Consider the following 10984-nt stretch of genomic DNA (forward strand, 5'->3'; position numbering starts at 1 on the left):
AGGTTCCACTTTCGGGTTATCTTTCCTCTGAAGCCTTTTCTGATCACATCCCCATCACTACCTGTGTTCACTCCTCTGGAAGAACTTATTATTGCCTTTTATACAGAGTCAGACACGACTGAAGCGACTTAGCAGCAGCAGCCCCAGCATGGGACCTTGTACTCCAAGCACTCTGTACTATCAACTAGATTTACTAGTAAAGCACTGTGTTACCTCATGAACTTAGTATTTGTGTATCTACCCCTCCCCTACCACACTCTCCACTGCCCTCCTTTCCCCAGCTTTAAGCTCCTTAGTGTCAAGGGCTATTTTCCACTGTCCTTGGCACCTGGCACAGAGGTTGGACCAGACTAGGGATTCAGTAGGTATTTGGTGAACCAACGCATGAATGAGTAACATGACACTCTGTAATGATTTCTCTTGTGAAATAGAAAATCAAAGCACACTCCTATCTTCTCTCACCTCGAGGTGCCAGGGGATCCAGACATCCCTGCAGGAGACAGCCTTCCACATTGGAAGGCTGCCAGGTAGGGGAGCCAGAGACCTGAGCTCTAATCCTGTTTCCTCTGCCCTTGGGCAATTCCTTGCCCTTCTCTGGGCCTCAGTTTCCAAATGAGTACAGTGAGGATAATAATCCTAGTGTTACTTCCCCATAAAAATGTTGTGAATCTCAAAGATGAGACCAAAACCACTCACTGTGCAACTCCAGGCTGGACTGAGGTGTCAACTGGGGTGATGTGGTCGTCTGCCTGGCAGCCATACTCAGGTTTTCTTGGATCTGGGGGGGGGCAACTCCTACCACTGAAGGGGACCTGCTAAAAGATTCTTTCTCTCCTTCTTCAGCTCACTCATGTTGTGGGGCTCAGGGAATGTTAATTATTAGGCCCCAGCCCACCCGGAGAGCCTCAGATGAAAGCAAGCTCAGAGTGTAAAGTCTAATCGATGCCCTGCACCGGGCGTCAGGGCCTCGGCTGACTCTGCCTGCAGATGGATCATTAATCCAGGCACTCCAGCCTGGAACACGGGGCCCAGGAAGTCCTGAAACATTCCTGACCACCCACGGTTCAGACCAGCAGCCCCACAAGGCAGCCAGCCTGCCACCAAGTCTCAAAACTTTACAACCTCAAAGTTAGATGAGATGCAGAGAACAGCTAGTCCATAGGCAGAAATCCAGCCTCAGTCTGCACACTTGCCCCAGACTACTCAGAGGGGAACTCCTTGATGAACAGCCTGGACTAAGGGGATGGATCTGCATGATCCTGGGCCTTTTTCTCCCTTCTGTACAAGTGGGAGAAGGATACCTACCTCACAGGACTGATGTGAAGAATAAATGAGTTCAAGTGAAAGTTTTATTTTGAGATTTATTAGAGTGATACTCACATGTGAGCTGTCATTATCATTGTTAACATATGAGCCCCTGCCCCTGGGATGTGTTCCCTCTTTTTCCCCAGTCTTTTTCAACTGACAAGGGGTTGATTCTCTGCTTGAAAGCTTATATATACTGGCACCTTAAATATAAAGTCAGGACCGTCTTGCCTTTTGTCTAAGGCCCTTCAGCTTACAGTCAGCTGATTCCTCCTCAGCTGCATCTGTTACTTCTCCCCACCCATCAATTTCCACCCAGATGCAGAAAACTGACCCTTGTTATCCATATAGTTTGGCACGTCCAAGCTCCTCACCCCTTTTCTCTTGGTGAATTTCCACTCATCTTTCAAGGCCATGTGTAGCAGTTTTCCTTTCCTGAGACGCCTTCCTGATTCCCTGTTACAAACCTCTGATGAACTTAGCTTTGGCTTCCTTCCACCTGGTTTCTGTAGCATATTGGAGCTCTCACTGCTATAGGACCGTCAGTGAATTGTTTGGGTTTTAGCTGCTTTTCTTCTTGAATGAGTAAGGCATATTAAAATGCATCTTCCCTGGGAGGGCCAACTTTCTTATTTTAACTAATTACAGCAACAGCAGTCCTGGTCATTGGTTCCTCGGCATGCTTTTTCTCAAAGCTGTGTACTTGGGTTCTAGATAAGACGGCTCTAGAATCAAACAGATTGAGTATGAATCTATCCTCAGCCACTTCAAAGTGCATTGCCTTACCTGTTATTTTGCCTTTCTGTTTGTTTCCTTGTTTGAACAGTAAGGCTGTTAGCAAGGCCTACCTCTTAGGCTTCTTGTGAGGATTGTAAGGGATGTCTTCACCGGAGAGTAGAGCTTCCTGCCCTGAGGCTTGTGACTAGCAGTCTTATTACCTGGGTCCCAGCCCTGCCTCTCTGGCTCTCTGTTTCCTTGTTTGTAACAAGGATTCTACTATCAGAGGTTTTCAGACTTGGTCAAGTGGCTGTACCACACGGGGCCTCGTCTTGCAGGTGGAGGCTAGTCATTTTTTACATTTCAGTTCAGTTCAGTTCAGTCGCTCAGTCGTGTCTGACTCTGCAACCCTGTGGGCTGCAGCATGCCAGACTTTCTTGTCCATCACCAATTCCCGGAGCTTGCTCAAACACGTGTCCATCAAGTGTGTAATGCCATCCAACCATCCTACCTCTGTTTTCCCTTTCTCCTCCTGCCTTCAATCTTTCCCAGCATCATGGTCTTTTCTAATGAGTCAGCTCTTCCCATCAGGTGGCCAAAGTATTGGAACTTCAGCTTCAGCATCAGCCCTTCCAATGAATATTCAGGACTGATTTCCTTTAGGATTGACAGGTTTATTTTTAGTTGAAGGAAAATTGCTTTACAATATCGATTTCATTTCTGCCATAGATCAACATGAATTAGCCATAGGTATACATAGGTCCCTTCTCTCTTGAACCTCCCTCCTACCTCCCAGCCTTTTCTACCCCTTTAGGTTGTTACAGAGCCCTGGTTTAAGTTCCCCGAGTCATACAGCAAATTCCCACTGACTATCTATTTTACATATGGTACTGTATATGCTTCTATGCTACTCTCTCCATTCATCTCCAGGTAGAGGCTGCTGCTGCCACTGCTAAGTAGCTTCAGTCGTGTCCGACTCTGTGTGACCCCATAGACGGCAGCCCACCAGGCTCCGCCATCCCTGGGATTCTCCAGGCAAGAACACTGGAGTGGGTTGCCATTTCCTTCTCCAATGCATGAAAGTGAAAAGTGAAAGTGAAGTCGCTTAGTCGTGTCCGACTCTTCACGACCCCATGGACAGCAGCCTACCAGGCTCCTCCGTCCATGGGATTTTCCAGGCAAGAGTACTGGAGTGGGTGCCATTGCCTTCTCCGCAGGTAGAGGCTAGTCCTTATCTGTGTTCTTTATCCACATCTTTGTTCATACAGCTCCATTCTTACTCATTTCACAGATTGTCTAAGTTCCTTAGATTGGTCTCTGCCCTCCTATGACGTCATGATTCCAGGAGTGAGGCAGGTGAAGAGGAGAGGAGCTGTGATGAGGGCATGAGGTGGTAGAGGCTGAGAGGCTGGTCTGGTCTTGTTCTACGATGCCAGGCACCTGGGGCAGGTGAAGGGAACAGTTCTATGTCTACCTGTGCGCCTGCCCTCCATCACACCTCTTACAATGTCCAGCATAGGAGGGGAGTTAAGTGAGTCTTTGAATGGAGAAAAAGAGGGTCTAGAGGAACACTTCTTCAGACCAGGTAAACAGAAGTGATGCCTGTCCTGAGTACTCTCTCAGGGAAATAGCCACTGAATGCACTCACTCTTGCTCCTACATTCTAATTTATCAGTGGCCAGCACAGCTACAGCATTGCCCCTTCAGACTGGCACATGGAAGCTTCCCAGAGAACTTTGGGTCTGAGAAGAGAGGAAGGCTGAGGGAGCTCCATGCTCAGGGAAACTAAGGTAGGCAGAAAGTCCTGAGAGGTCATGGGACATCTCAGAGAAGCTATCAGGAGACAATGGAGGAACTCTGGGGGCACCTGAACCTCTGTCCTGTGTCTGAATCTGTGACTTTGTTACTTTGCAGGCGTCTTCAGAGGGAACAGATGTAGACTCTGAAATGGAGAAGGACCTGTAAGTCATGTCATCTACAAGAGGTAGGAGGCTGAAACTCCTCCCAGTGAGGCATCTAAGATGATCTCAGACAAGGACAGAACTGCAGAGCTGAGGGCAGTGGGTGGAGGCCCTGGGCTCACGGGCAAGAAGAAACATGCATGAGGATCAATTGGGGAATCAGATGAGCCTTGGGGTCCATTCCACACTGCCTACTGGGAGCTCTTGGAGGACAGAACTGGAGCTCAGTGTGGCTAAAAGGACAGGAGGCCTTTTGCTGGGACCCTCTGCTGTCCCAGTGAGCTCAGCATCGAGCTTTGCCAACACTGGTGCATGAGCAGCACTGCTTGACCTCAATTTCCCCTCTTCCAGTTTACTCTTATTTTAGGCTCAGATCTTCCCCCTCCAGATGGAGTTCTCCCATCTGGTTACGGAAACTGGATCAGTGGACAGAGAAATTCTAGGATGCTGGAATTTCAGGAACGTTTCCAGGGTGCCAAGAAAAATAGCTCTGTGATGAGCCAATGCCATCAAAATGGCAGATCTGGAAATGAGATCAGATTCTGTCTGAGTCACAATCTCATAGGATCTGAGACACCGAGGTCATCCAGTCTGCTCCATGATGTTACAGATGGAGGAACTACTGCCCTGGGAAGAGTAGAGCTGGTGGTGGCAGAGATGGAACTGGAACAGAGGGTTGCAGCCATTAACCTCACTCTGATCAGATGCCAGGTCCCTGCCGCCAGGCCCTTCTAAGAGCTGTCTGACATGCGTTGCTTGGCCTTATCAGCAGGAAGAAAAGATGACAGCAGGCAGTCTTCCTGGCCAAGCATCCATCAGAACCCACATAAATATTTTCCCAGAGTCTGCATGGCCAGCCTCTAGCTGGCTATGTGCCAGGGGACAGTAAATAATTTGGATGACTAGTGGCTTCCTGACAATTTTCCTGGGTGTGTTTTCTGACAACTTTGTTTTGGGAGCAGACGCTAGGGAGACCTTGATGGGGGCGGTGAGCCAAGCGCTTACTGGACTCTCTGATGGCATTTCTGGTCAGGAAGGAAGTACCCAAGGGGTCTTGATGACAACACACTTGGGGCAGAAGCTAACTTTCACTCAGTCTGAAAGGCTTTCAAGTGGGGCCAGGAGTTGGTTTCAGGGTTTAGGGTGGAGTGAGGTTAGAGGCTCTGGGGCGAAAAAGTCAGATGAAATCAGCTCAGTGTGGTAAATTGGGTAAGCTTGACCAAAGGCATGTGGAATGGTGGCTAAGGCAAGGAAAATGTTAGGGCTGGCATGGCCTCAGGTCAGCAGAGTGACCAGTCTTGGAGTTCAAAGTTCAGCCAGGGGTGGAGTGTCCAGGCACCTTCTGTTCTAGGGCCTCTGACTAGGGCCAGCAGTGGGAATGTCCAGCAAGGGTTTGGTTGTCCTTGAAGTCAGGTGCTGGATGTTCTGCCATTGTTATAGTAGGAACTGTCAGCAAGTTGAGGAAATAGGAATGGAAGTGAGGGCAGGAAATATCTAGAAAGGGTGGCAGGGCCAGAGAGTCTTGGGCAGATAAACCTGGCAGCAGATTTAGGAAAACCAGACAAAGTCTAGATTTCAGCCTCTGATGGGAGGGGTCACTATCTCCTCTGGGTTTAGTGATGGGGCAGGTCTGAGTGGGCAGTGTGGAGGCTCTGGGTATCTGCACTAGTTCAGGGCAGGGGAAGCCAGGCTGGCACTGACGCAAAGGCCCATGTCTTTGTGAAGTGTGGGTGTGATGGGTGTGAGGGCACAGAATCCCCAATGGCGGGAAGGACCCATACAGAAAAAAATCTCACCTGAGCATCACAGTGAGATTACTGGGGCCACATGTCCAGTGTGTCCTGACTCGCAGACCCCAGCCCCACGGGGCTGTCCTTGGAGCCCCTGGAGATCACAGTTGCTTTGTCTCAGGAGGAGGCAGGGAATGGGGCTCTGGAGGCCCGATCTGACTTCCTCCATATGGCTCCTGAAGATGAGGAGTGTGTGTGCTAGTCATTCAGTTGTGCCCAACTCTTAGTGATCCCATGGACTCTAGCCCTTTAGGCTCCTCTGTCCATAGGAGGAGGGGGACCCTTTAGTCCCCAATGTGAGCCTGTCACCAGGCGTTTGACAAAAATCTTTCCAGCTGGCCTGTGGTACACTCATTAGGGACGGGAATTCTTAAATTCACTTCATCCTCAGCCATGTTGCAAACACTTTTGTCCTGATTTTGAAAGGAAATGCAGGATTGTTGAAAGACTCTGGGCACTGGAATTCAGTGGCTTGTGTTCAGGTACAGGTACAATACTGCTGTGTACTCTGGCCTTTTCCCTAAAACCTCTGAGCCTCAGTTAATTTGCATTTTCGCATCTTGAGTAGAAAAAGCCTCTTGGGCTCAGAGTCAGCAGGTATAAATTCTGGACCTTCTGCTTTGCTCCTGGCTGACTTCTACACACAGCTGTTTTTCTCTGGTCCTCTACCTCTATCTTGGAAGTCAGGACTGGGCAAGATGATATCTCAGGGCCCTTCAAGACTTTAAGGCATTTTAGCAAGATTTGATACCCTTTAGGATGGTGGGGAATTGTTTCTCGTGGAATTGTTCCTCTCTTTTGCATAAAAACACAAACACTCCGATTCTCACATGCTCACATGCAGACTCCCACAAGCACACATTCCCTCACGTACACAGACTCTGATGTATGTTTTCACACAGACGTATCCTCACCAACATACGTAAATCCTCTCATGCACTCACCTATGCGCATGCACACACTCACGGGAACTAGTGAATCTTGTGCATCACTGAATCCCCAGTGCTTAGAGCAGAGGACTGATAAATCCTCAGGCCATGCCAGTGGAGTGAATGAAATCATGAATTTCCCTTCCTCACTACTGAAACACAGGTATTCACACACACCACACCCACACGTACAAGCCATCACGTGCACACTCCAGGGGCCCGGACATGTGCTGACTTGCGTTAGACAGGCCCAGTATACTCACTCCCACCACGCCCCCACGCTGTAGATCCCCTGCAAGTCCCTTCCAGGAGCTCACCAAAGGATATATTTTTCTCACACATCACCCTGAAGCCTGCCTTGCTGGCACTGGGTTTGGCTCTGGTGACACCCAAGGACCTTGGTCCAGGCATCAAGGGTATTCCATAGCTTTCTGTGTGGACAGTGCTTTGTAAAAGTCCAGTCACTTTATCAGATCATGTCCCACTCCATCCTCTTGGCAGACGGGATGTAGGACCTCAGAATACGGATTATCCCCACATGTTACAGACAGGGAGACAGAGAGCTAAACAGGATGGCTATCTGCCTAAGGCTCAGAAGCCACGGAGTAAGGGAGCCCAACTAGAAACCACACCACCTCCTATCCAGGACTCTCTCCATCGCCTCTCCCAGTGACTGTTTTAAGAGGATTATTTATCCTCCAGTTGTTTCCCCCTCTAATTTATTTCTTTCCTTATCTTTTTTAAAATCCCTTGTTTCCGCCTGCAAATAGTTGGGTTTCAGGAGGGAGTGATGGAGGCCAAGTTCACCATCAGAAGTAAAATCTACAAGGAACTTCCCTTGTCTACCCCAGCCAAGATTCTTGCCAAATGTAATCAGAACTTACCACACACCTATGCACCCTTCACAAAGAACCCAACTTAACCTGCATAAGGAATAAACAAGTTAATAAAGTTAATGCCTACTTCAGAGAACAGACTAAGGCCCCTGGCCATATAATTTGCCAACTAATTAAAAAGTTATTCACACAGTTTTATGAATTTAAAAATTTTGCATCACTTTTTATTCCTTGAAAGGAATTGGTCTACTCCAGTTGTCTTGGCTTTGGGATGGCTGGTGCATGTGTGGGTGAGTCTGGACTGGTTCCTTCCCTCAAAGATGGCACTGTGGGACAGCTGGTGGCTCCATATGGGGCTCTGATGATGCAGACTTGACAGCAGCCTGGCTGAAATTTCTCTTTCCTGACTTCAGCAGTCCTTGGGAGAGGCAGCGTGGTTGGGTGACAGGACCTCTAGCTTTGGAGCCAGATGGACCTGTTTAAATCCCAGCTCTACCTTTGAATGGCCATATAACTCTAGGCAAGTCATTTAACCTTATGGGTCTCAGTTTTTCTCATCTATGCAAATGCTAGTGATATTTCTATTTTGGCAGAACTAGCATACATAAGGAGCCTGACACATAGTAGGAGCTCAATAAATGATAGATCAGATTAGCCAACCAGGCACTTGATTCCACTTTGTCTTAGATATTCTAAGAAGAAGGTGTTTGGAGCCATGGACATGTGTAGAAGACGGCCACAAGAGGGCCAGGTTCCATATCTGGTTCTACAACAGATTTAAGAAGCTCTAGCTCCCCTCCAGGGACAGAGGAGCCTAATGGGCTGCCGTCTATGCGGTTGCACAGAGTTGGACATGACTGAAGCGACTTAGCAGCAGCAGCAGCAGGTCGACCCTCCAGGTCGTTGGCTCCCTATCTGGACACTGTAAGGCTCCCCAGTCCTGTGAACTGTGTTCACCAGGAGCTAAGCCTGGATCTTTTCCTCCTGTCTCTACCCTGGAATGGAGTATAGGTCGGATACACAGTGGCCACTCAGTGATACCTTAGGTGATAGGCCTTGTCCACTGCTGATCACCCAGGCCAGGAGAAATGTCAGAAGCAAACTCAGGTGTACTCAAGTCGAGCTACGTGTAAGGGATGACAAATGCCATGTCATGTAACTGTCACACTGAACAAGTGAGACTCATGGAATCTCACTCATGGAATAATCAAGAAACAACTTTTACTAGTCATTCTGCAGGTAAGATCTGTTCCACCCCATTGGATGAAAACATGACCGTTCTGTTTTTTCTTTGACAATACAGAGTTTCCTGTTTAACTCACAAAATATTATTTCTGCTCAATAATGAGCTACTATTACTACTATTTAGCAATATGAGCAGTAATAAACCTCAAACTTCACTTTTCCACTCGGACCTGGAGCTACTGCTGGTAAGTCTCCTGCAGTGAGAACAAGAGTCGTTTCTTCTTTCTCTTTCTGCCTAAAGCATTACTTCTCCTTCTTCATCTTGCTAACCATCGTGGATTTTTTTAATCTCTCCATTGTCGGGGATAGAGGGAAAGAGAAGGAAAGGGGGACAATAGAGTACTTACCTGGCTAGTTAGTAAACTTGAAGATCAAGGGTCAATGTTCTCTGGGCTTGGCAGACGTTTAACCTTGCTTGTTCTCTCATGGGGTGTTTTTGCCGGTTCTCTGGAGAAAATCCACCCCCTCCCCATACAGTTTCCTCTTTGGTATGGGTAAATGAATTTCTATTCCAGCTGGCTACTTCAGACTCCTTCACAGGCTCTAGGTAGCTGCTGTACCACCAACCTCTTTCTGATGAGGTCTTTCCTTCCTCTACATGATCCTCTGACAGGGTCCAGCTGATCTATGCCATCTCCCTCTCATTTGATCCAGACCTGGTTCAGAGGAAACACTTCGGTGTTTTCGGCCTGGTAAATTCTGAGAATGCAGGTTGCCCTTTGTACAGTCACCTGTCTTTACTCTGTTGTTAGAAGACCCGGCCAGTCAGCCTCTGCCCTTTAGATTTAGCTGTGGGGGTCAGACTCCAGTCCACTGTGTCCCCCAAAGAAAGGAAAATATCAGGCTCTCCAAGTATCCCATTAAAATCCACTCTTGTCAAGCTTGAGCTCCAGGAGGGAGTACAGGAAGATACACGATGTACTCACAGCTCATTCCAGAATTCCCCTATCTAATGCCTGCCCTGCTCTTAGCCCCTCCCTCCTCTTTTATGTGCCAGAGCTGGGTGGTCAACAAAGGACCACAAAGACAGTTTTCAACACCACCTTTTGCAACTCTTGCTTGGTGGTCTTGCACTTCACTTGGGGATGTGTTATCCATTATCTGGGGGCCTCCCATGAAGTCTCAACTAATGTAGTTAAGTTTGAAGATCCTCTTTCCATTTTTTTCCAAGGCAAAACTTTGAGATAGTGTTGCTATCTCCAGTTAATGGATGATAAAACAGGTTCAGAGAGGCCAAGAAACGAACTCTCAAGCACACAACTGGTTGGAATTGAAAACTGGGATTCTAAAACCTGAGTTCTAGGACTTCCCTGGTGGTCCATGGTTCAGCATTCGCCTGCCAACACAGGTCTGATCCTTGGTCCATAAAGATTTCACATGCCATGGGGCAACTAAACCTTCATGCCACAACTACGGAAGCCTGAGCGCGTAGAGGCTGTGTTCCACAAGAGAAGCCACTGCAATGAGAAGCCTGCACGCTTCAACTACAGAGTAGCCCCCACTTGCTGCAACTGGAGAAAGCCTGTGAACAGCAGTGAAGACTCAGCATGGTCAATAAATGAATCAATAAATAATTTTAAAAAATAAATAAAATCCAAATTCTTTCCTTAAGTGTTCCCTGGTGGTGCAGAGGTTAGGATTCTGGGCTTCCACTATGGTGGCCCATGTTCAATCTCTGGTCTGGAAACTAAGATCCCACAAGCTGTGTGGTACAGACAAACAAACAAATAAAACCTAAGACCTGAGTTCTTCCTACTCCGCTATGAAGACTGCGGCTTTACCTCTGCAGCAGTTAGGGGTGACAGAAGTGACGTTTGACTGTGCATCTTGTGGACAGAGTGATTGGGAGCTCCAACGTCAGCATCAGAATCCTCTGTGACTGTCAGCTACTTATTCGTCTTAAAACATATTCCAACCCGTGAACTCATTTGATGGGAAATCATCCAGGACAAAAATCCTTTCTGACGTCCAGGGAATTGCTCTGGAAGGCTCTCCTGCGCTTGACCCCAACATTGATTCCCTCTTCCCAACTCCTCTTTAAATTTTTTTCCTGCTCTTTCAGTTCCTCTATTATATCAGAGAGGACTTCCATTAACATCATCACCAACACCACATATTTAAAAAGTGATAATTTGTCATTAACATCTGTTTTAATCTTACTCATCTCTGTGTTTACAATAGTTCTTAATAAATACTGTTAC

Source organism: Bison bison, unplaced genomic scaffold, assembly GCF_000754665.1.
Source record: "Bison bison bison isolate TAMUID 2011002044 unplaced genomic scaffold, Bison_UMD1.0 scf7180017864033, whole genome shotgun sequence".
Lineage (NCBI taxonomy): Eukaryota > Metazoa > Chordata > Mammalia > Artiodactyla > Bovidae > Bison > Bison bison.